Source organism: Anopheles funestus, unplaced genomic scaffold, assembly GCF_943734845.2.
Source record: "Anopheles funestus unplaced genomic scaffold, idAnoFuneDA-416_04 scaffold_15_ctg1, whole genome shotgun sequence".
NCBI lineage: Eukaryota > Metazoa > Arthropoda > Insecta > Diptera > Culicidae > Anopheles > Anopheles funestus.
In genome coordinates this window covers 533,314-559,681 of record NW_026045320.1, presented here as the reverse complement: position 1 = coordinate 559,681, position 26,368 = coordinate 533,314, and the positions used below count along the sequence as shown (strand labels likewise).

The 26,368-nt window shown below is 46.7% G+C and overlaps 2 long non-coding RNA genes across 3 annotated transcripts in view; both read left to right on the top strand.

Moving 5' to 3' along the window:
• Positions 1–444: 444 nt before the first annotated feature.
• LOC125774374 (uncharacterized) lies at positions 445–11,352 on the top strand. The gene is made up of 3 exons (XR_007420860.1): positions 445–1,208; positions 2,189–2,230; positions 10,855–11,352. It is a non-coding gene; the product is annotated as an uncharacterized LOC125774374 (long non-coding RNA).
• An 11,560-nt stretch (positions 11,353–22,912) lies between these two features.
• The window catches only part of LOC125774373 (uncharacterized), a 36,876-nt gene continuing 33,420 nt past the window's right edge, over positions 22,913–26,368 (top strand). For both annotated transcript variants that reach the window (XR_007420858.1, XR_007420859.1), the window contains exon 1: positions 22,913–23,188. This is a non-coding gene — a long non-coding RNA (uncharacterized LOC125774373). The remainder of the gene's footprint in view (positions 23,189–26,368) is intronic.

The following is a 26,368-nucleotide window of genomic DNA, read 5'->3' as shown; positions in this document are numbered from 1 at the left end:
TAAGGTGTCTTGGCTAATGTGTCTTGGCTAATGTGTCTTGGCTAAGGTGTCTTGGCTAAGGTGTCTTGGCTAATGTGTCTTGGCTAAGGTGTCTTGGCTAATGTGTCTTGGCTAATGTGTCTTGGCTAATGTGTCTTGGCTAATGTGTCTCGGCAAATGTGTCTTGGCTAAGGTGTCTTGGCTAATGTGTCTTGGCTAAGGTGCCTTGGCTAAGGTGTCTTGGCTAATGTGTCTTGGCTAAAGTTTCTTGGCTAAGGTGTCTTGGCTAATGTGTCTTGGCTAATGTGTCTTGGCTAAGGTGTCTTGGCTAAGGTGTCTTGGCTTAGGTGTCTTGGCTAAGGTGTCTTGGCTTAGGTGTTTTGGCTAAGGTGTCTTGACTTATGTGTCTTGGCTAAGGTGTCTTGGCTAAGGTGTCTTGGCTAAGGTGTCTTGGGTAATGTGTCTTGGCAAATGTGTCTTGACTAATGTGTCTTGGCTAATGTGTCTTGGCTAAGGTGTCTTGGCTAATGTGTCTTGGCTAAGGTGTCTTGGCTAATGTGTCTTGGCTAAGCTGTCTCGGCTAATGTGTCTTGGCTACTGTGTCTTGGCTAATGTGTCTTGGCTAAGGTGTCTTGGCTAATGTGTCTTGGCTAATGTGTCTTGGCTAAGGTGTCTTGGCTAATGTGTCTTGGCTAATGTGTCTTGGCTAATGTGTCTTGGCTAATGTGTCTTGTCTAAGGTGTCTTGGCTAATGTGTCTTGGCTAAGGTGTCTTGGCTAATGTGTCTTGGCTAATGTGTCTTGGCTAAGGTGTCTTGGCTAATGTGTCTTGGCTAATGTGTCTTGGCTAATGTGTCTTGGCTAAGGTGTCTTGGCTAATGTGTCTTGGCTAATGTGTCTTGGCTAATGTGTCTTGGCTAAGGTGTCTTGGCTAATGTGTCTTGGCTAAGGTGTCTTGGCTAATGTGTCTTGGCTAAGGTGTCTTGGCTAAGGTGTCTTGGCTAAGGTGTCTTGGCTAATGTGTTTTGGCTAATGTGTCTTGGCTAATGTGTCTTGGCTAAGGTGTCTTGGCTAATGTGTCTTGGCTAATGTGTCTTGTCTAAGGTGTCTTGGCTAAGGTGTCTTGGCTAAGGTGTCTTGGCTAATGTGTCTTGGCTGAGGTGTCTTGGCTAAGGTGTCTTGGCTAATGTGCCTTGGCTAAGGTGTCTTGGCTAAGGTGTCTTGTCTAATGTGTCTTGGCTAATGTGTCTTGGCTAATGTGTCTTGGCTAATGTGTTTTGGCTAATGTGTCTTGGCTAAGGTGTCTTGGCTAATGTGTCTTGGCTGAGGTGTCTTGGCTAAGGTGTCTTGGCTAAGGTGTCTTGGCTAATGTGTCTTGGCTAATGTGTCTTGGCTAATGTGTTTTGGCTAATGTGTCTTGGCTAAGGTGTCTTGGCTAATGTGTCTTGGCTGAGGTGTCTTGGCTAAGGTGTCTTGGCTAAGGTGTCATGGCTAATGTGTCTTGGCTAAGGTGTCTTGGCTAATGTGTCTTGGCTAAGGTGTCTCGGCTAAGGTATCTTGGCTAAGGTGTCTTGGCTAAGGTGTCTTGGCTAAGGTGTCTTGGATAATGTGTCTTGGCTAATGTGTCTTGGCTAAGGTGTCTTGGCTAATGTGTCTTGGCTAATGTGTCTTGGCTAATGTGTCTTGGCTAATGTGTCTTGGCTAATGTGTCTTGGCTAAGGTGTCTTGGCTAAGGTGTCTTGGCTAAGGTGTCTTGGCTAAGGTGTCTTGGATAATGTGTCTTGGCTAATGTGTCTTGGCTAATGTGTCTTGGCTAAGGTGTCTTGGCTAAGGTGTTTTGGCTAAGGTGTCTTGGCTAAGGTGTCTTGGCAAATGTGTCTTGGCTAAGGTGTCTTGGCTAAGGTGTCTTGGCTAATGTGTCTTGGCTAATGTGTCTTGGCTAAGGTGTCTTGGCTAAGGTGTCTTGGCTAAGGTGTCTTGGCTAAGGTGTCTTGGATAATGTGTCTTGGCTAAGGTGTCTTGGCTAAGGTGTCTTGGCTAAGGTGTCTTGGCTAAGGTGTTTTGGCTAATGTGTCTTGGCTTAGGTGTCTTGGCTTAGGTGTCTTGGCTAAGGTGTCTTGGCTAATGTGTCTTGGCTAAGGTGTCTTGGCTAAGGTGTCTTGGCTAAGGTGTCTTGGCTAATGTGTCTTGGCTAAGGTGTCTTGGGTAAGGTGTCTTGGATAATGTGTCTTGGCTAAGGTGTCTTGGCTAATGTGTCTTGGCTAAGGTGTCTTGGCTAAGGTGTCTTGGCTAAGGTGTTTTGGCTAATGTGTCTTGGCTAAGGTGTCTTGGCTAAGGTGTCTTGGCTAAGGTGTCTTGGCTAATGTGTCTTGGCTAAGGTGTCTTGGCTAAGGTGTCTTGGCTAAGGTGTCTTGGCTAAGGTGTCTTGGCTAATGTGTCTTGGCTAAGGTGTCATGGCTAATGTGTCTTGGCTAAGGTGTCTTGGCTAATGTGTCTTGGCTAAGGTGTCTCGGCTAATGTGTCTTGGCTAATGTGTCGTGGCAAAGATGTCTTGGCTAAGGTGTCTTATCTAAGGTGTCTTGGCTAAGGTGTCTTGGCTAATGTGTCTCGGCTAATGTGTCTTGGCTAATGTGTCTTGGCTAATGTGTCTTGGCTAAGGTGTCTTGGCTAATGTGTCTTGGCTATGGTGTCTTGGCTAAGGTGTCTTGGCTAAGGTGTCTCGGCTAATGTGTCTCGGCTAATGTGTCTTGGCTAATGTGTCTTGGCTAATGTGTCTTGGCTAAGGTGTCTCGGCTAAGGTGTCTTGGCTAATGTGTCTTGGCTAATGTGTCTTGGCTAAGGTGTCTTGGCTAATGTGTCTTGGCTAATGTGTCTTGGCTAATGTGTCTTGGCTAATGTGTCTTGGCTAATGTGTCTTGGCTAAGGTGTCTCGGCTAATGTGTCTTGGCTAAGGTGTCTTGGCTAAGGTGTTTTGGCTAATGTGTCTTGGCTAAGGTGTTTTGGCTAAGGTGTCTTGGCTAATATGTCTTGGCTAAGGTGTCTTGGCTAAGGTGTCTTGGCTAAGGTGTCTTGGCTAATGTGTCTTGGCTAAGGTGTCTTGGCTAATGTGTCTTGGGTAATGTGTCTTGGCTAAGGTGTCTTGGCTTTTGTGTCTCGGCTAATGTGTCTTGGCTAATGTGTCTTGGCTAAGGTGTCTCGGCTAATGTGTCTTGGCTAAGGTGTCTTGGCAAAGATGTCTTGGCTAAAGTGTCTTATCTAAGGTGTCTTGGCTAAGGTGTCTTGGCTAATGTGTCTCGGCTAATGTGTCTTGGCTAATGTGTCTTGGCTAATGTGTCTTGGCTAAGGTGTCTTGGCTAATGTGTCTTGGCTAAGGTGTCTTGGCTAAGGTGTCTTGGCTAATGTGTCTCGGCTAAGGTGTCTTGGCTAATGTGTCTTGGCTAAGGTGTCTTGGCTAAGGTGTCTCGGCTAATGTGTCTTGGCTAATGTGTCTTGGCTAAGGTGTCTTGGCTAAGGTGTCTTGGCTAAGGTGTCTCGGCTAATGTATCTTGGCTAAGGTGTCTTGGCTAAGGTGTCTTGGCAAAGGTGTCTCGGCTAATGTGTCTCGGCTAATGTGTCTTGGCTAATGTGTCTTGGCTAAGGTGTCTTGGCTAAGGTGTTTTGGCTAAGGTGTCTTGACTAATGTGTCTTGGCTAATGTGTCTTGGCTAAGGTGTCTTGGCTAAGGTGTCTTGGCTAATGTGTCTTGGCTAATGTATCTTGGCTAATGTGTCTTGGCTAATGTGTCTTGGCTAATGTGTCTTGGCTAAGGTGTCTCGGATAATGTGTCTTGGCTAAGGTGTCTCGGCTAATGTGTCTTGGCTAAGGTGTCTTGGCTAAGGTGTCTTGGCTAAGGTGTCTTGGCTAAGGTGTCTTGGCTAATGTGTCTTGGCTAATGCGTCTTGGCTAATGTGTCTTGGCTAAGGTGTCTTGGCTAAGGTGTCTTGGCTAAGGTGTCTTGGCTAAAGTGTCTTGGCTAAGGTGTCTTGGCTAAGGTGTCTTAGCTAATGTGTCTTGGCTAAGGTGTCTTGGCTAATGTGTCTTGGCTAAGGTGTCTTGGCTAATGTGTCTTGGCTAAGGTGTCTTGGCTAATGTGTCTTGGCTCAGGTGTCTTGGCTAAGGTGTCTTGGCTAAGGTGTCTTGGCTAAGGTGTCTTCGCTAAGGTGTCTCGGCTAAGGTGTCTTGGCTAACGTGTCTTGGCTAAGGTGTCTTGGCTAATGTGTCTTGGCTAATGTGTCTTGGCTAATGTGTCTTGGCTAAGGTGTCTTGGCTAATGTGACTCGGCTAAGGTGTCTTGGCTAAGGTGTCTTGGCTAAGGTGTCTTGGCTAAGGTGTCTTGGCTAAGGTGTCTTGGCTAATGTGTCTTGGCTAAGGTGTCTTGGCTAAGGTGTCTTGGCTAATGTGTCTTGGCTAATGTGTCTTGGCTAATGTGTCTTGGCTAATGTGTCTTGGCTAAGGTGTCTTGGCTAATGTGACTCGGCTAATGTGTCTTGGCTAAGGTGTCTTGGCTAAGGTGTCTTGGCTAATGTGTCTTGGCTAAGGTGTCTTGGCTAAGGTGTCTTGGCTAAGGTGTCTTGGCTAATGTGTCTTGGCTAAGGTGTCTTGGCTAAGGTGTCTTGGCTAAGGTGTCTTGGCTAAGGTGTCTTGGCTAATGTGTCTTGGCTAATGTGTCTTGGCTAATGTGTCTTGGCTAAGGTGTCTTGGCTAAGGTGTCTTGGCTAAGGTGTCTTGGCTAATGTGTCTTTGCTAATGTGTCTTGGCTAAGGTGTCTTGGCTAAGGTGTCTTGGCTAAGGTGTCTTGGCTAATGTGTCTTGGCTAAGGTGTCTTGTCTAAGGTGTCTTGGCTAAGGTGTCTTGGCTAATGTGTCTTGGCTAAGGTGTCTTGGCTAAGGTGTCTTGGCTAAGGTGTCTTGGCTAATGTGTCTTGGCTAATGTGTCTTGGCTAATGTGTCTTGGCTAATGTGTCTTGGCTAAGGTGTCTTGGCTAATGTGACTCGGCTAATGTGTCTTGGCTAAGGTGTCTTGGCTAAGGTGTCTTGGCTAATGTGTCTTGGCTAAGGTGTCTTGGCTAAGGTGTCTTGGCTAAGGTGTCTTGGCTAATGTGTCTTGGCTAAGGTGTCTTGGCTAAGGTGTCTTGGCTAAGGTGTCTTGGCTAAGGTGTCTTGGCTAATGTGTCTTGGCTAATGTGTCTTGGCTAATGTGTCTTGGCTAAGGTGTCTTGGCTAAGGTGTCTTGGCTAATGTGTCTTGGCTAAGGTGTCTCGGCTAATGTGTCTTGGCTAATGTGTCTCGGCTAATGTGTCTTGGCTAAGGTGTCTTGTCTTATGTGTCTCGGCTAATGTGTCTTGGCAAATGTGTCTCGGCTAATGTGTCTTGGCTAATGTGTCTTGGCTAAGGTGTCTTGGCTAATGTGTCTTGGCTAATGTGTCTTGGCTAAGGTGTCTTGGCTAAGGTGTCTTGGCTAAGGTGTCTTGGCTAAGGTGTCTTGGCTAATGTGTCTTGGCTAAGGTGTCTTGTCTAAGGTGTCTTGGCTAAGGTGTCTTGGCTAATGTGTCTTGGCTAAGGTGTCTTGGCTAAGGTGTCTTGGCTAAGGTGTCTTGGCTAAGGTGTCTTGGCTAATGTGTCTTGGCTAATGTGTCTTGGCTAATGTGTCTTGGCTAATGTGTCTTGGCTAATGTGTCTTGGCTAATGTGTCTTGGCTAAGGTGTCTTGGCTAATGTGTCTCGGCTAATGTGTCTTGGCTAATGTGTCTTGGCTAAGGTGTCTTGGCTTATGTGTCTCGGCTAAGGTGTCTTGGCTAATGTGTCTTGGCTAAGGTGTCTTGGCTAATGTGTCTTGGCTAATGTGTCTTGGCTAAGGTGTCTTGGCTAAGGTGTCTTGGCTAAGGTGTCTTGGCTAAGGTGTCTTGGCTAATGTGTCTTGGCTAAGGTGTCTTGTCTAAGGTGTCTTGGCTAAGGTGTCTTGGCTAATGTGTCTTGGCTCAGGTGTCTTGGCTAAGGTGTCTTGGCTAAGGTGTCTTGGCTAAGGTGTCTTGGCTAAGGTGTCTCGGCTAAGGTGTCTTGGCTAACGTGTCTTGGCTAAGGTGTCTTGGCTAATGTGTCTTGGCTAAGGTGTCTTGTCTAAGGTGTCTTGGCTAAGGTGTCTTGGCTAATGTGTCTTGGCTAAGGTGTCTTGGCTAAGGTGTCTTGGCTAAGGTGTCTTGGCTAAGGTGTCTTGGCTAATGTGTCTTGGCTAATGTGTCTTGGCTAATGTGTCTTGGCTAATGTGTCTTGGCTAATGTGTCTTGGCTAATGTGTCTTGGCTAAGGTGTCTTGGCTAATGTGTCTCGGCTAATGTGTCTTGGCTAATGTGTCTTGGCTAAGGTGTCTTGGCTTATGTGTCTCGGCTAAGGTGTCTTGGCTAATGTGTCTTGGCTAAGGTGTCTTGGCTAATGTGTCTTGGCTAATGTGTCTTGGCTAAGATGTCTTGGCTAAGGTGTCTTGGCTAAGGTGTCTTGGCTAAGGTGTCTTGGCTAATGTGTCTTGGCTAAGGTGTCTTGTCTAAGGTGTCTTGGCTAAGGTGTCTTGGCTAATGTGTCTTGGCTCAGGTGTCTTGGCTAAGGTGTCTTGGCTAAGGTGTCTTGGCTAAGGTGTCTTGGCTAATGTGTCTTGGCTAATGTGTCTTGGCTAATGTGTCTTGGCTAATGTGTCTTGGCTAAGGTGTCTTGGCTAATGTGACTCGGCTAATGTGTCTTGGCTAAGGTGTCTTGGCTAAGGTGTCTTGGCTAATGTGTCTTGGCTAAGGTGTCTTGGCTAAGGTGTCTTGGCTAAGGTGTCTTGGCTAATGTGTCTTGGCTAAGGTGTCTTGGCTAAGGTGTCTTGGCTAAGGTGTCTTGGCTAAGGTGTCTTGGCTAATGTGTCTTGGCTAATGTGTCTTGGCTAATGTGTCTTGGCTAAGGTGTCTTGGCTAAGGTGTCTTGGCTAATGTGTCTTGGCTAAGGTGTCTCGGCTAATGTGTCTTGGCTAATGTGTCTCGGCTAATGTGTCTTGGCTAAGGTGTCTTGTCTTATGTGTCTCGGCTAATGTGTCTTGGCAAATGTGTCTCGGCTAATGTGTCTTGGCTAATGTGTCTTGGCTAAGGTGTCTTGGCTAATGTGTCTTGGCTAATGTGTCTTGGCTAAGGTGTCTTGGCTAAGGTGTCTTGGCTAAGGTGTCTTGGCTAAGGTGTCTTGGCTAATGTGTCTTGGCTAAGGTGTCTTGTCTAAGGTGTCTTGGCTAAGGTGTCTTGGCTAATGTGTCTTGGCTAAGGTGTCTTGGCTAAGGTGTCTTGGCTAAGGTGTCTTGGCTAAGGTGTCTTGGCTAATGTGTCTTGGCTAATGTGTCTTGGCTAATGTGTCTTGGCTAATGTGTCTTGGCTAATGTGTCTTGGCTAATGTGTCTTGGCTAAGGTGTCTTGGCTAATGTGTCTCGGCTAATGTGTCTTGGCTAATGTGTCTTGGCTAAGGTGTCTTGGCTTATGTGTCTCGGCTAAGGTGTCTTGGCTAATGTGTCTTGGCTAAGGTGTCTTGGCTAATGTGTCTTGGCTAATGTGTCTTGGCTAAGATGTCTTGGCTAAGGTGTCTTGGCTAAGGTGTCTTGGCTAAGGTGTCTTGGCTAATGTGTCTTGGCTAAGGTGTCTTGTCTAAGGTGTCTTGGCTAAGGTGTCTTGGCTAATGTGTCTTGGCTCAGGTGTCTTGGCTAAGGTGTCTTGGCTAAGGTGTCTTGGCTAAGGTGTCTTGGCTAAGGTGTCTCGGCTAAGGTGTCTTGGCTAACGTGTCTTGGCTAAGGTGTCTTGGCTAATGTGTCTTGGCTAATGTGTCTTGGCTAATGTGTCTTGGCTAAGGTGTCTTGGCTAATGTGACTCGGCTAAGGTGTCTTGGCTAAGGTGTCTTGGCTAAGGTGTCTTGGCTAAGGTGTCTTGGCTAAGGTGTCTTGGCTAATGTGTCTTGGCTAAGGTGTCTTGGCTAAGGTGTCTTGGCTAATGTGTCTTGGCTAATGTGTCTTGGCTAATGTGTCTTGGCTAATGTGTCTTGGCTAAGGTGTCTTGGCTAATGTGACTCGGCTAATGTGTCTTGGCTAAGGTGTCTTGGCTAAGGTGTCTTGGCTAATGTGTCTTGGCTAAGGTGTCTTGGCTAAGGTGTCTTGGCTAAGGTGTCTTGGCTAATGTGTCTTGGCTAAGGTGTCTTGGCTAAGGTGTCTTGGCTAAGGTGTCTTGGCTAAGGTGTCTTGGCTAATGTGTCTTGGCTAATGTGTCTTGGCTAATGTGTCTTGGCTAAGGTGTCTTGGCTAAGGTGTCTTGGCTAATGTGTCTTGGCTAAGGTGTCTCGGCTAATGTGTCTTGGCTAATGTGTCTCGGCTAATGTGTCTTGGCTAAGGTGTCTTGTCTTATGTGTCTCGGCTAATGTGTCTTGGCAAATGTGTCTCGGCTAATGTGTCTTGGCTAATGTGTCTTGGCTAAGGTGTCTTGGCTAATGTGTCTTGGCTAATGTGTCTTGGCTAAGATGTCTTGGCTAAGGTGTCTTGGCTAAGGTGTCTTGGCTAAGGTGTCTTGGCTAATGTGTCTTGGCTAAGGTGTCTTGTCTAAGGTGTCTTGGCTAAGGTGTCTTGGCTAATGTGTCTTGGCTAAGGTGTCTTGGCTAAGGTGTCTTGGCTAAGGTGTCTTGGCTAATGTGTCTTGGCTAATGTGTCTTGGCTAATGTGTCTTGGCTAATGTGTCTTGGCTAAGGTGTCTTGGCTAATGTGACTCGGCTAATGTGTCTTGGCTAAGGTGTCTTGGCTAAGGTGTCTTGGCTAATGTGTCTTGGCTAAGGTGTCTTGGCTAAGGTGTCTTGGCTAAGGTGTCTTGGCTAATGTGTCTTGGCTAAGGTGTCTTGGCTAAGGTGTCTTGGCTAAGGTGTCTTGGCTAAGGTGTCTTGGCTAATGTGTCTTGGCTAATGTGTCTTGGCTAATGTGTCTTGGCTAAGGTGTCTTGGCTAAGGTGTCTTGGCTAATGTGTCTTGGCTAAGGTGTCTCGGCTAATGTGTCTTGGCTAATGTGTCTCGGCTAATGTGTCTTGGCTAAGGTGTCTTGTCTTATGTGTCTCGGCTAATGTGTCTTGGCAAATGTGTCTCGGCTAATGTGTCTTGGCTAATGTGTCTTGGCTAAGGTGTCTTGGCTAATGTGTCTTGGCTAATGTGTCTTGGCTAAGATGTCTTGGCTAAGGTGTCTTGGCTAAGGTGTCTTGGCTAAGGTGTCTTGGCTAATGTGTCTTGGCTAAGGTGTCTTGTCTAAGGTGTCTTGGCTAAGGTGTCTTGGCTAATGTGTCTTGGCTAAGGTGTCTTGGCTAAGGTGTCTTGGCTAAGGTGTCTTGGCTAAGGTGTCTTGGCTAATGTGTCTTGGCTAATGTGTCTTGGCTAATGTGTCTTGGCTAATGTGTCTTGGCTAATGTGTCTTGGCTAATGTGTCTTGGCTAATGTGTCTTGGCTAAGGTGTCTTGGCTAATGTGTCTCGGCTAATGTGTCTTGGCTAATGTGTCTTGGCTAAGGTGTCTTGGCTTATGTGTCTCGGCTAAGGTGTCTTGGCTAATGTGTCTTGGCTAATGTGTCTTGGCTAAGGTGTCTTGGCTAATGTGTCTTGGCTAAGGTGTCTTGGCTAAGGTGTCTTGGCTAAGGTGTCTTGGCTAATGTGTCTTTGCTAATGTGTCTTGGCAAAGGTGTCTTGGCTAAGGTGTCTTGGCTAAGGTGTCTTGGCTAAGGTGTCTCGGATAATGTGTCTTGGCTAATGTGTCTTGGCTAAAAAGTTTTGGCTAATGTGTCTTGGCTAAGGTGTCTTGGCTAAGGCGTCTTGGCTAAGGTGTCTTGGCTAATGTGTCTTGGCTAATGCGTCTTGGCTAAGGTGTCTTGGCTAAGGTGTCTTGGCTAATGTGTCTTGGCTAAGGTGTCTTGGCTAATGTGTCTTGGCTAATGTGTCTTGGCTAATGTGTCTTGGCTAAGGTGTCTTGGCTTATGTGTCTCGGCTAATGTGTCTTGGCTAAGGTGTCTTGGCTAAGGTGTCTTGGCTAATGTGTCTTGGCTAATGTGTCTTGGCTAATGTGTCTTGGCTAATGTGTCTTGGCTAATGTATCTTGGCTAAGGTGTCTTGGCTAAGGTGTCTTGGCTAATGTGTCTTGGCTCATGTGTCTTGGCTAATGTGTCTTGGCTAATGTGTCTTGGCTAATGTGTCTTGGCTAATGTGTCTTGGCTAAGGTGTCTTGGCTAAGGTGTCTTGGCTAATGTGTCTTTTCTAATGTGTCTTGGCTAATGTGTCTTGGCTAATGTGTCTTCTCTAATGTGTCTTGGCTAAGGTGTCTCGGCTAAGGTGTCTTGGCTAAGGTGTCTCGGCTAATGTGTCTCGGCTAATGTGTCTTGGCTAATGTGTCTTGGCTAAGGTGTCTTGGCTTATGTGTCTCGGCAAATGCGTCTTGGCTAATGTGTCTCGGCTAATGTGTCTTGGCTAATGTGTCTTGTCTAAGGTGTCTTGGCTAAGGTGTCTCGGCTAAGGTGTCTTGGCTAATGTGTCTTTGCTAATGTGTCTTGGCTAAGGTGTCTTGGCTAATGTGTCTTGGCTAATGTGTCTTGGCTAATGTGTCTTGGCTAAGGTGTCTTGGCTAAGGTGTCTTGGCTAAGGTGTCTTGGCTAATGTGTCTTGGATAATGTGTCTTGGCTAATGTGTCTTGGCTAATGTGTCATGGCTAAGGTGTCTTGGCTAAGGTGTCTTGGCTAAGGTGTCTTGGCTAAGGTGTCTTGGCTAAGGTGTCTCGGCTAATGTGTCTTGGCTAATGTGTCTTGGCTAATGTGTCTTGGCTAAGGTGTCTTGGCTTATGTGTCTCGGCTAATGTGTCTTGGCTAATGTGTCTTGGCTAATGTGTCTTGGCTAAAGTGTCTTGGCTAAGGTGTCTTGGCTAATGTGTCTTGGCTAATGTGTCTTGGCTAATGTGTCTTGGCTAAGGTGTCTTGGCTAAGGTGTCTTGGCTAAGGTGTCTTGGCTAATGTGTCTTGGCTAAGATGTCTTGGCTAAGGTGTCTTGGCTAAGGTGTCTTGGCTAAGGTGTCTTGGCTAATGTGTCTTGGCTAAGGTGTCTTGGCTAAGGTGTCTTGGCTAATGTGTCTTGGCTAAGGTGTCTTGGCTAAGGTGTCTTGGCTAATGTGTCTTGGCTAAGGTGTCTTGGCTAAGGTGTCTTGGCTAATGTGTCTTGGCTAATGTGTCTTGGCTAAGGTGTCTTGGCTAATGTGTCTTGGCTAATGTGTCTTGGCTAAGGTGTCTTGGCTAAGGTGTCTTGGCTAATGTGTCTTGGCTAATGTGTCTTGGCTAACGTCTCTTGGCTAAGGTGTCTTGGCTAAGGTGTCTTGGCTAATGTGTCTTGGCTAAGGTGTCTTGGCTAATGTGTCTTGGCTAAGGTGTCTTGGCTAAGGTGTCTTGGCTAAGGTGTCTTGGCTAATGTGTCTTGGCTAAGGTGTCTTGGCTAAGGTGTCTTGGCTAATGTGTCTTGGCTAATGTGTCTTGGCTAAGGTGTCTTGGCTAATGTGTCTTGGCTAATGTGTCTTGGCTAATGTGTCTTGGCTAAGATGTCTTGGCTTATGTGTCTCGGCTAATGTGTCTTGGCTAATGTGTCTTGGCTAAGGTGTCTTGGCTAATGTGTCTTGGCAAAGATGTCTTGGCTAAGGTGTCTTGGCTAAGGTGTCTTGGCTAAGGTGTCTTGGCTAATGTGTCTCGGCTAAGGTGTCTTGGCTAAGGTGTCTTGGCTAAGGTGTCTTGGCTAATGTGTCTTGGCTAAGGTGTCTTGTCTAAGGTGTCTTGGCTAATGTGTCTTGGCTAAGATGTCTTGGCTAAGGTGTCTTGGCTAAGGTGTCTTGGCTAAGGTGTCTTGGCTAATGTGTCTTGGCTAAGGTGTCTTGTCTAAGGTGTCTTGGCTAAGGTGTCTTGGCTAATGTGTCTTGGCTAAGGTGTCTTGGCTAAGGTGTCTTGGCTAAGGTGTCTTGGCTAAGGTGTCTTGGCTAATGTGTCTTGGCTAATGTGTCTTGGCTAATGTGTCTTGGCTAATGTGTCTTGGCTAATGTGTCTTGGCTAATGTGTCTTGGCTAATGTGTCTTGGCTAAGGTGTCTTGGCTAATGTGTCTCGGCTAATGTGTCTTGGCTAATGTGTCTTGGCTAAGGTGTCTTGGCTTATGTGTCTCGGCTAAGGTGTCTTGGCTAATGTGTCTTGGCTAATGTGTCTTGGCTAAGGTGTCTTGGCTAATGTGTCTTGGCTAAGGTGTCTTGGCTAAGGTGTCTTGGCTAAGGTGTCTTGGCTAATGTGTCTTTGCTAATGTGTCTTGGCAAAGGTGTCTTGGCTAAGGTGTCTTGGCTAAGGTGTCTCGGATAATGTGTCTTGGCTAATGTGTCTTGGCTAAAAAGTTTTGGCTAATGTGTCTTGGCTAAGGTGTCTTGGCTAAGGCGTCTTGGCTAAGGTGTCTTGGCTAATGTGTCTTGGCTAATGCGTCTTGGCTAAGGTGTCTTGGCTAAGGTGTCTTGGCTAATGTGTCTTGGCTAAGGTGTCTTGGCTAATGTGTCTTGGCTAATGTGTCTTGGCTAATGTGTCTTGGCTAAGGTGTCTTGGCTTATGTGTCTCGGCTAAGGTGTCTTGGCTAAGGTGTCTTGGCTAAGGTGTCTTGGCTAATGTGTCTTGGCTAATGTGTCTTGGCTAATGTGTCTTGGCTAATGTGTCTTGGCTAATGTATCTTGGCTAAGGTGTCTTGGCTAAGGTGTCTTGGCTAATGTGTCTTGGCTCATGTGTCTTGGCTAAGATGTCTTGGCTAAGGTGTCTTGGCTAAGGTGTCTTGGCTAAGGTGTCTTGGCTAATGTGTCTTGGCTAAGGTGTCTTGGCTAAGGTGTCTTGGCTAAGGTGTCTTGGCTAATGTGTCTTGGCTAAGGTGTCTTGGCTAAGGTGTCTTGGCTAATGTGTCTTGGCTAATGTGTCTTGGCTAAGGTGTCTTGGCTAATGTGTCTTGGCTAATGTGTCTTGGCTAATGTGTCTTGGCTAAGATGTCTTGGCTTATGTGTCTCGGCTAATGTGTCTTGGCTAATGTGTCTTGGCTAAGGTGTCTTGGCTAATGTGTCTTGGCAAAGATGTCTTGGCTAAGGTGTCTTGGCTAAGGTGTCTTGGCTAAGGTGTCTTGGCTAATGTGTCTCGGCTAAGGTGTCTTGGCTAAGGTGTCTTGGCTAAGGTGTCTTGGCTAATGTGTCTTGGCTAAGGTGTCTTGTCTAAGGTGTCTTGGCTAATGTGTCTTGGCTAAGATGTCTTGGCTAAGGTGTCTTGGCTAAGGTGTCTTGGCTAAGGTGTCTTGGCTAATGTGTCTTGGCTAAGGTGTCTTGTCTAAGGTGTCTTGGCTAAGGTGTCTTGGCTAATGTGTCTTGGCTAAGGTGTCTTGGCTAAGGTGTCTTGGCTAAGGTGTCTTGGCTAAGGTGTCTTGGCTAATGTGTCTTGGCTAATGTGTCTTGGCTAATGTGTCTTGGCTAATGTGTCTTGGCTAATGTGTCTTGGCTAATGTGTCTTGGCTAATGTGTCTTGGCTAAGGTGTCTTGGCTAATGTGTCTCGGCTAATGTGTCTTGGCTAATGTGTCTTGGCTAAGGTGTCTTGGCTTATGTGTCTCGGCTAAGGTGTCTTGGCTAATGTGTCTTGGCTAATGTGTCTTGGCTAAGGTGTCTTGGCTAATGTGTCTTGGCTAAGGTGTCTTGGCTAAGGTGTCTTGGCTAAGGTGTCTTGGCTAATGTGTCTTTGCTAATGTGTCTTGGCAAAGGTGTCTTGGCTAAGGTGTCTTGGCTAAGGTGTCTCGGATAATGTGTCTTGGCTAATGTGTCTTGGCTAAAAAGTTTTGGCTAATGTGTCTTGGCTAAGGTGTCTTGGCTAAGGCGTCTTGGCTAAGGTGTCTTGGCTAATGTGTCTTGGCTAATGCGTCTTGGCTAAGGTGTCTTGGCTAAGGTGTCTTGGCTAATGTGTCTTGGCTAAGGTGTCTTGGCTAATGTGTCTTGGCTAATGTGTCTTGGCTAATGTGTCTTGGCTAAGGTGTCTTGGCTTATGTGTCTCGGCTAAGGTGTCTTGGCTAAGGTGTCTTGGCTAAGGTGTCTTGGCTAATGTGTCTTGGCTAATGTGTCTTGGCTAATGTGTCTTGGCTAATGTGTCTTGGCTAATGTATCTTGGCTAAGGTGTCTTGGCTAAGGTGTCTTGGCTAATGTGTCTTGGCTCATGTGTCTTGGCTAATGTGTCTTGGCTAATGTGTCTTGGCTAATGTGTCTTGGCTAATGTGTCTTGGCTAATGTGTCTTGGCTAAGGTGTCTTGGCTAAGGTGTCTTGGCTAATGTGTCTTTTCTAATGTGTCTTGGCTAATGTGTCTTGGCTAATGTGTCTTCTCTAATGTGTCTTGGCTAAGGTGTCTCGGCTAAGGTGTCTTGGCTAAGGTGTCTCGGCTAATGTGTCTCGGCTAATGTGTCTTGGCTAATGTGTCTTGGCTAAGGTGTCTTGGCTTATGTGTCTCGGCTAATGCGTCTTGGCTAATGTGTCTCGGCTAATGTGTCTTGGCTAATGTGTCTTGTCTAAGGTGTCTTGGCTAAGGTGTCTCGGCTAAGGTGTCTTGGCTAATGTGTCTTTGCTAATGTGTCTTGGCTAAGGTGTCTTGGCTAATGTGTCTTGGCTAATGTGTCTTGGCTAATGTGTCTTGGCTAAGGTGTCTTGGCTAAGGTGTCTTGGCTAAGGTGTCTTGGCTAATGTGTCTTGGATAATGTGTCTTGGCTAATGTGTCTTGGCTAATGTGTCATGGCTAAGGTGTCTTGGCTAAGGTGTCTTGGCTAAGGTGTCTTGGCTAAGGTGTCTTGGCTAAGGTGTCTCGGCTAATGTGTCTTGGCTAATGTGTCTTGGCTAATGTGTCTTGGCTAAGGTGTCTTGGCTTATGTGTCTCGGCTAATGTGTCTTGGCTAATGTGTCTCGGCTAATGTGTCTTGGCTAAAGTGTCTTGGCTAAGGTGTCTTGGCTAATGTGTCTTGGCTAATGTGTCTTGGCTAATGTGTCTTGGCTAAGGTGTCTTGGCTAAGGTGTCTTGGCTAAGGTGTCTTGGCTAATGTGTCTTGGCTAAGATGTCTTGGCTAAGGTGTCTTGGCTAAGGTGTCTTGGCTAAGGTGTCTTGGCTAATGTGTCTTGGCTAAGGTGTCTTGGCTAAGGTGTCTTGGCTAATGTGTCTTGGCTAAGGTGTCTTGGCTAAGGTGTCTTGGCTAATGTGTCTTGGCTAAGGTGTCTTGGCTAAGGTGTCTTGGCTAATGTGTCTTGGCTAATGTGTCTTGGCTAAGGTGTCTTGGCTAATGTGTCTTGGCTAATGTGTCTTGGCTAAGGTGTCTTGGCTAAGGTGTCTTGGCTAATGTGTCTTGGCTAATGTGTCTTGGCTAACGTCTCTTGGCTAAGGTGTCTTGGCTAAGGTGTCTTGGCTAATGTGTCTTGGCTAAGGTGTCTTGGCTAATGTGTCTTGGCTAAGGTGTCTTGGCTAAGGTGTCTTGGCTAAGGTGTCTTGGCTAATGTGTCTTGGCTAAGGTGTCTTGGCTAAGGTGTCTTGGCTAATGTGTCTTGGCTAATGTGTCTTGGCTAAGGTGTCTTGGCTAATGTGTCTTGGCTAATGTGTCTTGGCTAATGTGTCTTGGCTAAGATGTCTTGGCTTATGTGTCTCGGCTAATGTGTCTTGGCTAATGTGTCTTGGCTAAGGTGTCTTGGCTAATGTGTCTTGGCAAAGATGTCTTGGCTAAGGTGTCTTGGCTAAGGTGTCTTGGCTAAGGTGTCTTGGCTAATGTGTCTCGGCTAATGTGTCTTGGCTAAGGTGTCTTGGCTAATGTGTCTTGGCTAAGGTGTCTTGGCTAAGGTGTCTCGGCTAATGTGTCTCGGCTAATGTGTCTTGGCTAATGTGTCTTGGCTAAGGTGTCTTGGCTAAGGTGTCTTGGCTAAGGTGTCTTGGCTAATGTGTCTTGGCTAAGGTGTCTTGGCTAATGTGACTCGGCTAATGTGTCTTGGCTAAGGTGTCTTGGCTAAAGTGTCTTGGCTAAGGTGTCTTGGCTAATGTGTCTTGGCTAATGTGTCTTGGCTAATGTGTCTTGGCTAATGTGTCTTGGCTAAGGTGTCTTGGCTAAGGTGTCTTGGCTAAGGTGTCTCGGCTAAGGTGTCTTGGCTAATGTGTCTTGGCTAATGTGTCTTGGCTAAGGTGTCTTGTCTTATGTGTCTCGGCTAATGTGTCTTGGCTAATGTGTCTTGGCTAATGTGTCTTGGCTAATGTGTCTTGGCTAAGATGTCTTGGCTAAGGTGTCTTGGCTAAGGTGTCTTGGCTAAGGTGTCTTGGCTAAGGTGTCTTGGCTAATGTGTCTTGGCTAAGGTGTCTTGGCTAAGGTGTCTTGGCTAAGGTGTCTTGGCTAATGTGTCTTGGCTAATGTGTCTTGGCTAAGGTGTCTTGGCTAAGGTGTCTCGGCTAATGTGTCTCGGCTAATGTGTCTTGACTAATGTGTCTTGGCTAAGGTGTCTTGGCTTATGTGTCTCGGCTAATGTGTCTTGGCTAATGTGTCTCGGCTAATGTGTCTTGGCTAATGTGTCTTGTCTAAGGTGTCTTGGCTAATGTGTCTTGGCTAATGTGTCTTGGCTAAGGTGTCTTGGCTAAGGTGTCTTGGCTAAGGTGTCTTGGCTAATGTGTCTTGGCTAATGTGTCTTGGCTAAGGTGTCTTGGCTAAGGTGTCTTGGCTAAGGTGTCTTGGCTAAGGTGTCTTGGCTAATGTGTCTTGGCTAAGGTGTCTTGGCTAATGTGTCTTGGCTAATGTGTCTTGGCTAAGGTGTCTTGGCTAATGTGTCTTGGCTAATGTGTCTTGGCTAAGGTGTCTTGGCTAAGGTGTCTTGGCTAAGGTGTCTTGGCTAAGGTGTCTTGGCTAATGTGTCTTGGCTAATGTGTCTTGGCTAAGGTGTCTTGGCTAAGGTGTCTTGGCTAATGTGTCTTGGCTAAGGTGTCTTGGCTAAGGTGTCTTGGCAAAGGTGTCTTGGCTAATGTGTCTTGGCTAAGGTGTCTTGGCTAATGTGTCTTGGCTAATGTGTCTTGGCTAAGGTGTCTTGGCTAAGGTGTCTTGGCTAATGTGTCTTGGCTAATGTGTCTTGGCTAAGGTGTCTTGGCTAATGTGTCTTGGCTAAGGTGTCTTGGCTAAGGTGTCTTGGCTAAGGTGTCTTGGCTAATGTGTCTTGGCTAATGTGTCTTGGCTAATGTGTCTTGGCTAATGTGTCATGGCTAAGGTGTCTTGGCTAAGGTGTCTTGGCTAAGGTGTCTTGGCTAAGGTGTCTTGGCTAAGGTGTCTCGGCTAATGTGTCTTGGCTAATGTGTCTTGGCTAATGTGTCTTGGCTAAGGTGTCTTGGCTTATGTGTCTCGGCTAATGTGTCTTGGCTAATGTGTCTCGGCTAATGTGTCTTGGCTAAAGTGTCTTGGCTAAGGTGTCTTGGCTAATGTGTCTTGGCTAATGTGTCTTGGCTAATGTGTCTTGGCTAAGGTGTCTTGGCTAAGGTGTCTTGGCTAAGGTGTCTTGGCTAATGTGTCTTGGCTAAGATGTCTTGGCTAAGGTGTCTTGGCTAAGGTGTCTTGGCTAAGGTGTCTTGGCTAATGTGTCTTGGCTAAGGTGTCTTGGCTAAGGTGTCTTGGCTTATGTGTCTTGGCTAAGGTGTCTTGGCTAAGGTGTCTTGGCTAATGTGTCTTGGCTAAGGTGTCTTGGCTAAGGTGTCTTGGCTAATGTGTCTTGGCTAATGTGTCTTGGCTAAGGTGTCTTGGCTAATGTGTCTTGGCTAATGTGTCTTGGCTAATGTGTCTTGGCTAAGGTGTCTTGGCTAAGGTGTCTTGGCTAATGTGTCTTGGCTAATGTGTCTTGGCTAATGTGTCTTGGCTAAGGTGTCTTGGCTAAGGTGTCTTGGCTAATGTGTCTTGGCTAAGGTGTCTTGGCTAATGTGTCTTGGCTAAGGTGTCTTGGCTAAGGTGTCTTGGCTAAGGTGTCTTGGCTAATGTGTCTTGGCTAAGGTGTCTTGGCTAAGGTGTCTTGGCTAATGTGTCTTGGCTAATGTGTCTTGGCTAAGGTGTCTTGGCTAATGTGTCTTGGCTAATGTGTCTTGGCTAATGTGTCTTGGCTAAGATGTCTTGGCTTATGTGTCTCGGCTAATGTGTCTTGGCTAATGTGTCTTGGCTAAGGTGTCTTGGCTAATGTGTCTTGGCAAAGATGTCTTGGCTAAGGTGTCTTGGCTAAGGTGTCTTGGCTAAGGTGTCTTGGCTAATGTGTCTCGGCTTATGTGTCTTGGCTAATGTGTCTTGGCTAATGTGTCTTGGCTAAGGTGTCTTGGCTAATGTGTCTTGGCTAAGGTGTCTTGGCTAAGGTGTCTTGGCTAAGGTGTCTCGGCTAATGTGTCTCGGCTAATGTGTCTTGGCTAATGTGTCTTGGCTAAGGTGTCTTGGCTAAGATGTCTTGGCTAAGGTGTCTTGGCTAAGGTGTCTTTGCTAATGTGTCTTGGCTAAGGTGTCTTGGCTAATGTGACTCGGCTAATGTGTCTTGGCTAAGGTGTCTTGGCTAAAGTGTCTTGGCTAAGGTGTCTTGGCTAAGGTGTCTTGGCTAAGGTGTCTTGGCTAATGTGTCTTGGCTAATGTGTCTTGGCTAATGTGTCTTGGCTAATGTGTCTTGGCTAAGGTGTCTTGGCTAAGGTGTCTTGGCTAAGGTGTCTTGGCTAAGGTGTCTCGGCTAAGGTGTCTTGGCTAATGTGTCTTGGCTAATGTGTCTTGGCTAAGGTGTCTTGTCTTATGTGTCTCGGCTAATGTGTCTTGGCTAATGTGTCTTGGCTAAGGTGTCTTGGCTAATGTGTCTTTGCTAATGTGTCTTGGCTAATGTGTCTTGGCTAAGGTGTCTTGGCTAAGGTGTCTTGGCTAAGGTGTCTTGGCTAAGGTGTCTTGGCTAATGTGTCTTGGCTAAGGTGTCTTGGCTAAGGTGTCTTGGCTAAGGTGTCTTGGCTAATGTGTCTTGGCTAATGTGTCTTGGCTAAGGTGTCTTGGCTAAGGTGTCTCGGCTAATGTGTCTCGGCTAATGTGTCTTGGCTAATGTGTCTTGGCTAAGGTGTCTTGGCTTATGTGTCTCGGCTAATGTGTCTTGGCTAATGTGTCTCGGCTAATGTGTCTTGGCTAATGTGTCTTGTCTAAGGTGTCTTGGCTAATGTGTCTTGGCTAATGTGTCTTGGCTAAGGTGTCTTGGCTAAGGTGTCTTGGCTAAGGTGTCTTGGCTAATGTGTCTTGGCTAATGTGTCTTGGCTAAGGTGTCTTGGCTAAGGTGTCTTGACTAAGGTGTCTTGGCTAAGGTGTCTTGGCTAAGGTGTCTTGGCTAATGTGTCTTGGCTAATGTGTCTTGGCTAATGTGTCTTGGCTAATGTGTCTTGGCTAAGGTGTCTTGGCTAATGTGTCTTGGCTAATGTGTCTTGGCTAAGGTGTCTTGGCTAAGGTGTCTTGGCTAAGGTGTCTTGGCTAAGGTGTCTTGGCTAATGTGTCTTGGCTAATGTGTCTTGGCTAAGGTGTCTTGGCTAAGGTGTCTTGGCTAATGTGTCTTGGCTAAGGTGTCTTGGCTAAGGTGTCTTGGCTAAGGTGTCTTGGCTAATGTGTCTTGGCTAAGGTGTCTTGGCTAATGTGTCTTGGCTAATGTGTCTTGGCTAAGGTGTCTTGGCTAAGGTGTCTTGGCTAATGTGTCTTGGCTAATGTGTCTTGGCTAAGGTGTCTTGGCTAATGTGTCTCGGCTAATGTGTCTCGGCTAATGTGTCTTGGCTAATGTGTCTCGGCTAATGAGTCTTGGCTAATGTGTCTTGGCAAATGTGTCTTGGCTAATGTGTCTTGGCTAAGGTGTCTTGGCTAAGGTGTCTTGGCTAAGGTGTCTCGGCTAATGTGTCTTGGCTAATGTGTCTTGGCTAATGTGTCTTGGCTAAGGTGTCTTGGCTAATGTGTCTTGGCTAAGGTGTCTTGGCTAAGGTGTCTTGGCTAAGGTGTCTCGGCTAATGTGTCTCGGCTAATGTGTCTTGGCTAATGTGTCTTGGCTAATGTGTCTTGGCTAAGGTGTCTCGGCTAAGGTGTCTTGGCTAATGTGTCTTGGCTAATGTGTCTTGGCTAATGTGTCTTGGCTAAGGTGTCTTGGCTAATGTGTCTTGGCTAATGTGTCTTGGCAAGGGTGTCTTGGCTAAGGTGGCCTGGCTAAGGTGTCTCGGCTAATTTGTCTCGGCTAAGGTGTCTTGGCTAATGTGTCTTGGCTAAGGTGTCTTGGCTAAGGTGTCTCGGCTAAGGTGTCTTGGCTAATGTGTCTTGGCTAATGTGTCTCGGCTAATGTGTCTTGGCTAATGTGTCTTGGCTAATGTGTCTTGGCTAATGTGTCTTGGCTAATGTGTCTTGGCTAATGTGTCTTGGCTAAGGTGTCTTGGCTAAGGTGTCTTGGCTAATGTGTCTTGGCTAAGGTGTCTTGGCTAATGTGTCTTGGCTAATGTGTCTTGGCTAATGTGTCTTGGCTAAGGTGTCTTGGCTAAGGTGTCTTGGCTAAGGTGTCTTGGCTAAGGTGTCTCGGCTAATGTGTCTTGGCTAAGGTGTCTTGGCTTATGTGTCTCGGCTAATGTGTCTTGGCTAATGTGTCTCGGCTAATGTGTCTTGGCTAATGTGTCTTGTCTAAGGTGTCTTGGCTAATGTGTCTTGGCTAATGTGTCTTGGCTAAGGTGTCTTGGCTAAGGTGTCTTGGCTAAGGTGTCTTGGCTAATGTGTCTTGGCTAATGTGTCTTGGCTAAGGTGTCTTGGCTAAGGTGTCTTGGCTAAGGTGTCTTGGCTAAGGTGTCTTGGCTAAGGTGTCTTGGCTAATGTGTCTTGGCTAAGGTGTCTTGGCTAATGTGTCTTGGCTAATGTGTCTTGGCTAAGGTGTCTTGGCTAATGTGTCTTGGTTAATGTGTCTTGGCTAAGGTGTCTTGGCTAAGGTGTCTTGGCTAAGGTGTCTTGGCTAAGGTGTCTTGGCTAATGTGTCTTGGCTAATGTGTCTTGGCTAAGGTGTCTTGGCTAAGGTGTCTTGGCTAATGTGTCTTGGCTAAGGTGTCTTGGCTAAGGTGTCTTGGCTAAGGTGTCTTGGCTAATGTGTCTTGGCTAAGGTGTCTTGGCTAATGTGTCTTGGCTAATGTGTCTTGGCTAAGGTGTCTTGGCTAAGGTGTCTTGGCTAAGGTGTCTTGGCTAATGTGTCTTGGCTAATGTGTCTTGGCTAAGGTGTCTTGGCTAAGGTGTCTCGGCTAATGTGTCTCGGCTAATGTGTCTTGGCTAATGTGTCTTGGCTAAGGTGTCTTGGCTTATGTGTCTCGGCTAATGTGTCTTGGCTAATGTGTCTCGGCTAATGTGTCTTGGCTAATGTGTCTTGTTTAAGGTGTCTTGGCTAATGTGTCTTGGCTAAGGTGTCTTGGCTAAGGTGTCTTGGCTAAGGTGTCTTGGCTAATGTGTCTTGGCTAATGTGTCTTGGCTAAGGTGTCTTGGCTAAGGTGTCTTGGCTAAGGTGTCTTGGCTAAGGTGTCTTGGCTAAGGTGTCTTGGCTAATGTGTCTTGGCTAAGGTGTCTTGGCTAATGTGTCTTGGCTAATGTGTCTTGGCTAAGGTGTCTTGGCTAATGTGTCTTGGCTAATGTGTCTTGGCTAAGGTGTCTTGGCTAAGGTGTCTTGGCTAAGGTGTCTTGGCTAAGGTGTCTTGGCTAATGTGTCTTGGCTAATGTGTCTTGGCTAAGGTGTCTTGGCTAAGGTGTCTTGGCTAATGTGTCTTGGCTAAGGTGTCTTGGCTAAGGTGTCTTGGCTAAGGTGTCTTGGCTAATGTGTCTTGGCTAATGTGTCTTGGCTAATGTGTCTTGGCTAATGTGTCTTGGCTAAGGTGTCTTGGCTAATGTGTCTTGGCAAAGATGTCTTGGCTAAGGTGTCTTGGCTAAGGTGTCTTGGCTAAGGTGTCTTGGCTAATGTGTCTCGGCTAATGTGTCTTGGCTAATGTGTCTTGGCTAATGTGTCTTGGCTAAGGTGTCTTGGCTAATGTGTCTTGGCTAAGGTGTCTTGGCTAAGGTGTCTTGGCTAAGGTGTCTCGGCTAATGTGTCTCGGCTAATGTGTCTTGGCTAATGTGTCTTGGCTAAGGTGTCTTGGCTAAGGTGTCTTGGCTAAGGTGTCTTGGCTAAGGTGTCTTGGCTAATGTGTCTTGGCTAAGGTGTCTTGGCTAATGTGACTCGGCTAATGTGTCTTGGCTAAGGTGTCTTGGCTAAAGTGTCTTGGCTAAGGTGTCTTGGCTAAGGTGTCTTGGCTAAGGTGTCTTGGCTAATGTGTCTTGGCTAATGTGTCTTGGCTAATGTGTCTTGGCTAATGTGTCTTGGCTAAGGTGTCTTGGCTAAGGTGTCTTGGCTAAGGTGTCTTGGCTAAGGTGTCTCGGCTAAGGTGTCTTGGCTAATGTGTCTTGGCTAATGTGTCTTGGCTAAGGTGTCTTGTCTTATGTGTCTCGGCTAATGTGTCTTGGCTAATGTGTCTTGGCTAAGGTGTCTTGGCTAATGTGTCTTGGCTAATGTGTCTTGGCTAATGTGTCTTGGCTAAGGTGTCTTGGCTAAGGTGTCTTGGCTAAGGTGTCTTGGCTAATGTGTCTTGGCTAAGGTGTCTTGGCTAAGGTGTCTTGGCTAAGGTGTCTTGGCTAATGTGTCTTGGCTAATGTGTCTTGGCTAAGGTGTCTTGGCTAAGGTGTCTCGGCTAATGTGTCTCGGCTAATGTGTCTTGGCTAATGTGTCTTGGCTAAGGTGTCTTGGCTTATGTGTCTCGGCTAATGTGTCTTGGCTAATGTGTCTCGGCTAATGTGTCTTGGCTAATGTGTCTTGTCTAAGGTGTCTTGGCTAATGTGTCTTGGCTAATGTGTCTTGGCTAAGGTGTCTTGGCTAAGGTGTCTTGGCTAAGGTGTCTTGGCTAATGTGTCTTGGCTAATGTGTCTTGGCTAAGGTGTCTTGGCTAAGGTGTCTTGGCTAATGTGTCTTGGCTAAGGTGTCTTGGCTAAGGTGTCTTGGCTAATGTGTCTTGGCTAAGGTGTCTTGACTAATGTGTCTTGGCTAATGTGTCTTGGCTAAGGTGTCTTGGCTAATGTGTCTTGGCTAATGTGTCTTGGCTAAGGTGTCTTGGCTAAGGTGTCTTGGCTAAGGTGTCTTTGCTAAGGTGTCTTGGCTAATGTGTCTTGGCTAATGTGTCTTGGCTAAGGTGTCTTGGCTAAGGTGTCTTGGCTAATGTGTCTTGGCTAAGGTGTCTTGGCTAAGGTGTCTTGGCTAAGGTGTCTTGGCTAATGTGTCTTGGCTAAGGTGTCTTGGCTAATGTGTCTTGGCTAATGTGTCTTGGCTAAGGTGTCTTGGCTAAGGTGTCTTGGCTAATGTGTCTTGGCTAAGGTGTCTTGGCTAATGTGTCTCGGCTAATGTGTCTCGGCTAATGTGTCTTGGCTAATGTGTCTCGGCTAATGAGTCTTGGCTAATGTGTCTTGGCAAATGTGTCTTGGCTAATGTGTCTTGGCTAAGGTGTCTTGGCTAAGGTGTCTTGGCTAAGGTGTCTTGGCTAATGTGTCTTGGCTAAGGTGTCTTGGCTAATGTGTCTTGGCTAAGGTGTCTTGGCTAATGTGTCTTGGCTAAGGTGTCTTGGCTAAGGTGTCTTGGCTAAGGTGTCTCGGCTAATGTGTCTCGGATAATGTGTCTTGGCTAATGTGTCTTGGCTAATGTGTCTTGGCTAAGGTGTCTCGGCTAAGGTGTCTTGGCTAATGTGTCTTGGCTAATGTGTCTTGGCTAAGGTGTCTTGGCTAATGTGTCTTGGCTAATGTGTCTTGGCAAGGGTGTCTTGGCTAAGGTGGCCTGGCTAAGGTGTCTTGGCTAATTTGTCTCGGCTAAGGTGTCTTGGCTAATGTGTCTTGGCTAAGGTGTCTTGGCTAAGGTGTCTCGGCTAAGGTGTCTTGGCTAATGTGTCTTGGCTAATGTGTCTTGGCTAATGTGTCTTGGCTAATGTGTCTTGGCTAATGTGTCTTGGCTAATGTGTCTTGGCTAATGTGTCTTGGCTAATGTGTCTTGGCTAAGGTGTCTTGGCTAAGGTGTCTTGGCTAATGTGTCTTGGCTAAGGTGTCTTGGCTAAGGTGTCTTGGCTAATGTGTCTTGGCTAATGTGTCTTGGCTAAGGTGTCTTGGCTAAGGTGTCTTGGCTAAGGTGTCTTGGCTAAGGTGTCTCGGCTAATGTGTCTTGGCTAATGTGCCTTGGCTAATGTGTCTTGGCTAAGGTGTCTTGACTTATGTGTCTTGGCTAATGTGTCTTGGCTAATGTGTCTCGGCTAATGTGTCTTGGCTAATGTGTCTCGGCTAATGTGTCTTGGCTAATGTGTCTTGGCTAAGGTGTCTTGGCTAATGTGTCTCGGCTAAGGTGTCTTGGCTAATGTGTCTTGGCTAATGTGTCTTGGCTAAGGTGTCTTGGCCAAGGTGTCTTGGCTAAGGTGTCTTGGCTAAGGTGTCTTGGCTAAGGTGTCTTGGCTAATGTGTCTTGGCTAATGTGTCTTGGCTAAGGTGTCTTGGCTAAGGTGTCTTGGCTAATGTGTCTTGGCTAATGTGTCTTGGCTAATGTGTCTTGGCTAAGGTGTCTTGGCTAAGGTGTCTTGGCTAAGGTGTCTTGGCTAAGGTGTCTTGGCTTAGGTGTCTTGGCTAATGTGTCTTGGCTAATGTGTCTTGGCTAATGTGTCTTGGCGAATGTGTCTTGGCTAATGTGTCATGGCTTAGGTGTCTTGGCTAAGGTGTCTTGGCTAATGTGTCTTGGCTAATGTGTCTTGGCTAAGGTGTCTTGGCTAAGGTGTCTTGGCTAATGTGTCTCGGCTAAGGTGTCTTGGCTAATGTGTCTTGGCTAATGTGGCTTGGCTAATGTGTCTTGGCTAATGTGTCTTGGCTAATGTGTCTTGGCTAAGGTGTCTTGGCTAAGGTGTCTTGGCTAATGTGTCTTGGCTAATGTGTCTTTGCTAATGTGTCTTGGCTAAGGTGTCTTGGCTAAGGTGTCTTGGCTAATGTGTCTTGGCTAAGGTGTCTTGGCTTAGGTGTCTTGGCTAATGTGTCTTGGCTAATGTGTCTTGGCTAATGTGTCTTGGCTAATGTCTCTTGGCTAAGGTGTCTAAGCTAAGGTGTCTTGGCTAAGGTGTCTTGGCTAATGTGTCTTGGCTAATGTGTCTTGGCTAAGGTGTCTCGGCTAATGTGTCTTGGCTAAGGTGTCTCGGCTAATGTGTCTTGGCTAATGTGTCTTGGCTAATGTGTCTTGGCTAAGGTGTCTTGGCTAATGTGTCTTGGCTAAGGTGTCTTGGCTAAGGTGTCTTGGCTAATGTGTCTTGGCTAAGGTGTCTTGGCTAATGTGTCTTGGCTAAGGTGTCTTGGCTAAGGTGTCTTGGCTAATGTGTCTTGGCTAATGTGTCTTGGCTAAGGTGTCTTGGCTAATGTGTCTTGGCTAATGTGTCTTGGCTAAGGTGTCTTGGCTAATGTGTCTTGGCTAATGTGTCTTGGCTAATGTGTCTTGGCTAATGTGTCATGGCTTAGGTGTCTTGCCTAAGGTGTCTTGGCTAAGGTGTCTTGGCTAAGGTGTCTCGGCTAATGTGTCTTGGCTAATGTGTCTTGGCTAATGTGTCTTGGCTAAGGTGTCTTGGCTTATGTGTCTCGGCTAATGTGTATTGGCTAATGTGTCTCGGCTAATGTGTCTTGGCTAATGTGTCTTGGCTAAGGTGTCTTGGCTAATGTGTCTTGGCTGATGTGTCTTGGCTAATGTGTCTTGGCTAAGGTGTCTTGGCTAAGGTGTCTTGGCTAATGTGTCTTGGCTAATGTGTCTTGGCTAAGGTGTCTTGGCTAAGGTGTCTTGGCTAAGGTGTCTTGGCTAATGTGTCTTGGCTAATGTGTCTTGGCTAAGGTGTCTTGGCTAATGTGTCTTGGCTAATGTGTCTTGGCTAAGGTGTCTTGGCTAAGGTGTCTTGGCTAATGTGTCTTGGCTAAGGTGTCTTGGCTAAGGTGTCTTGGCTAATGTGTCTTGGCTAATGTGTCTTGGCTAAGGTGTCTTGGCTAATGTGTCTTGGCTAATGTGTCTTGGCTAATGTGTCTTGGCTAATGTGTCTTGGCTAATGTGTCTTGGCTAATGTGTCTTGGCTAAGGTGTCTCGGCTAATGTGTCTTGGCTAATGTGTCTTGGCTAAGGTGTCTTGGCTGAGGTGTCTTGGATAATGTGTCTTGGCTAAGGTGTCTTGGCTAAGGTGTCTTGGCTAAGGT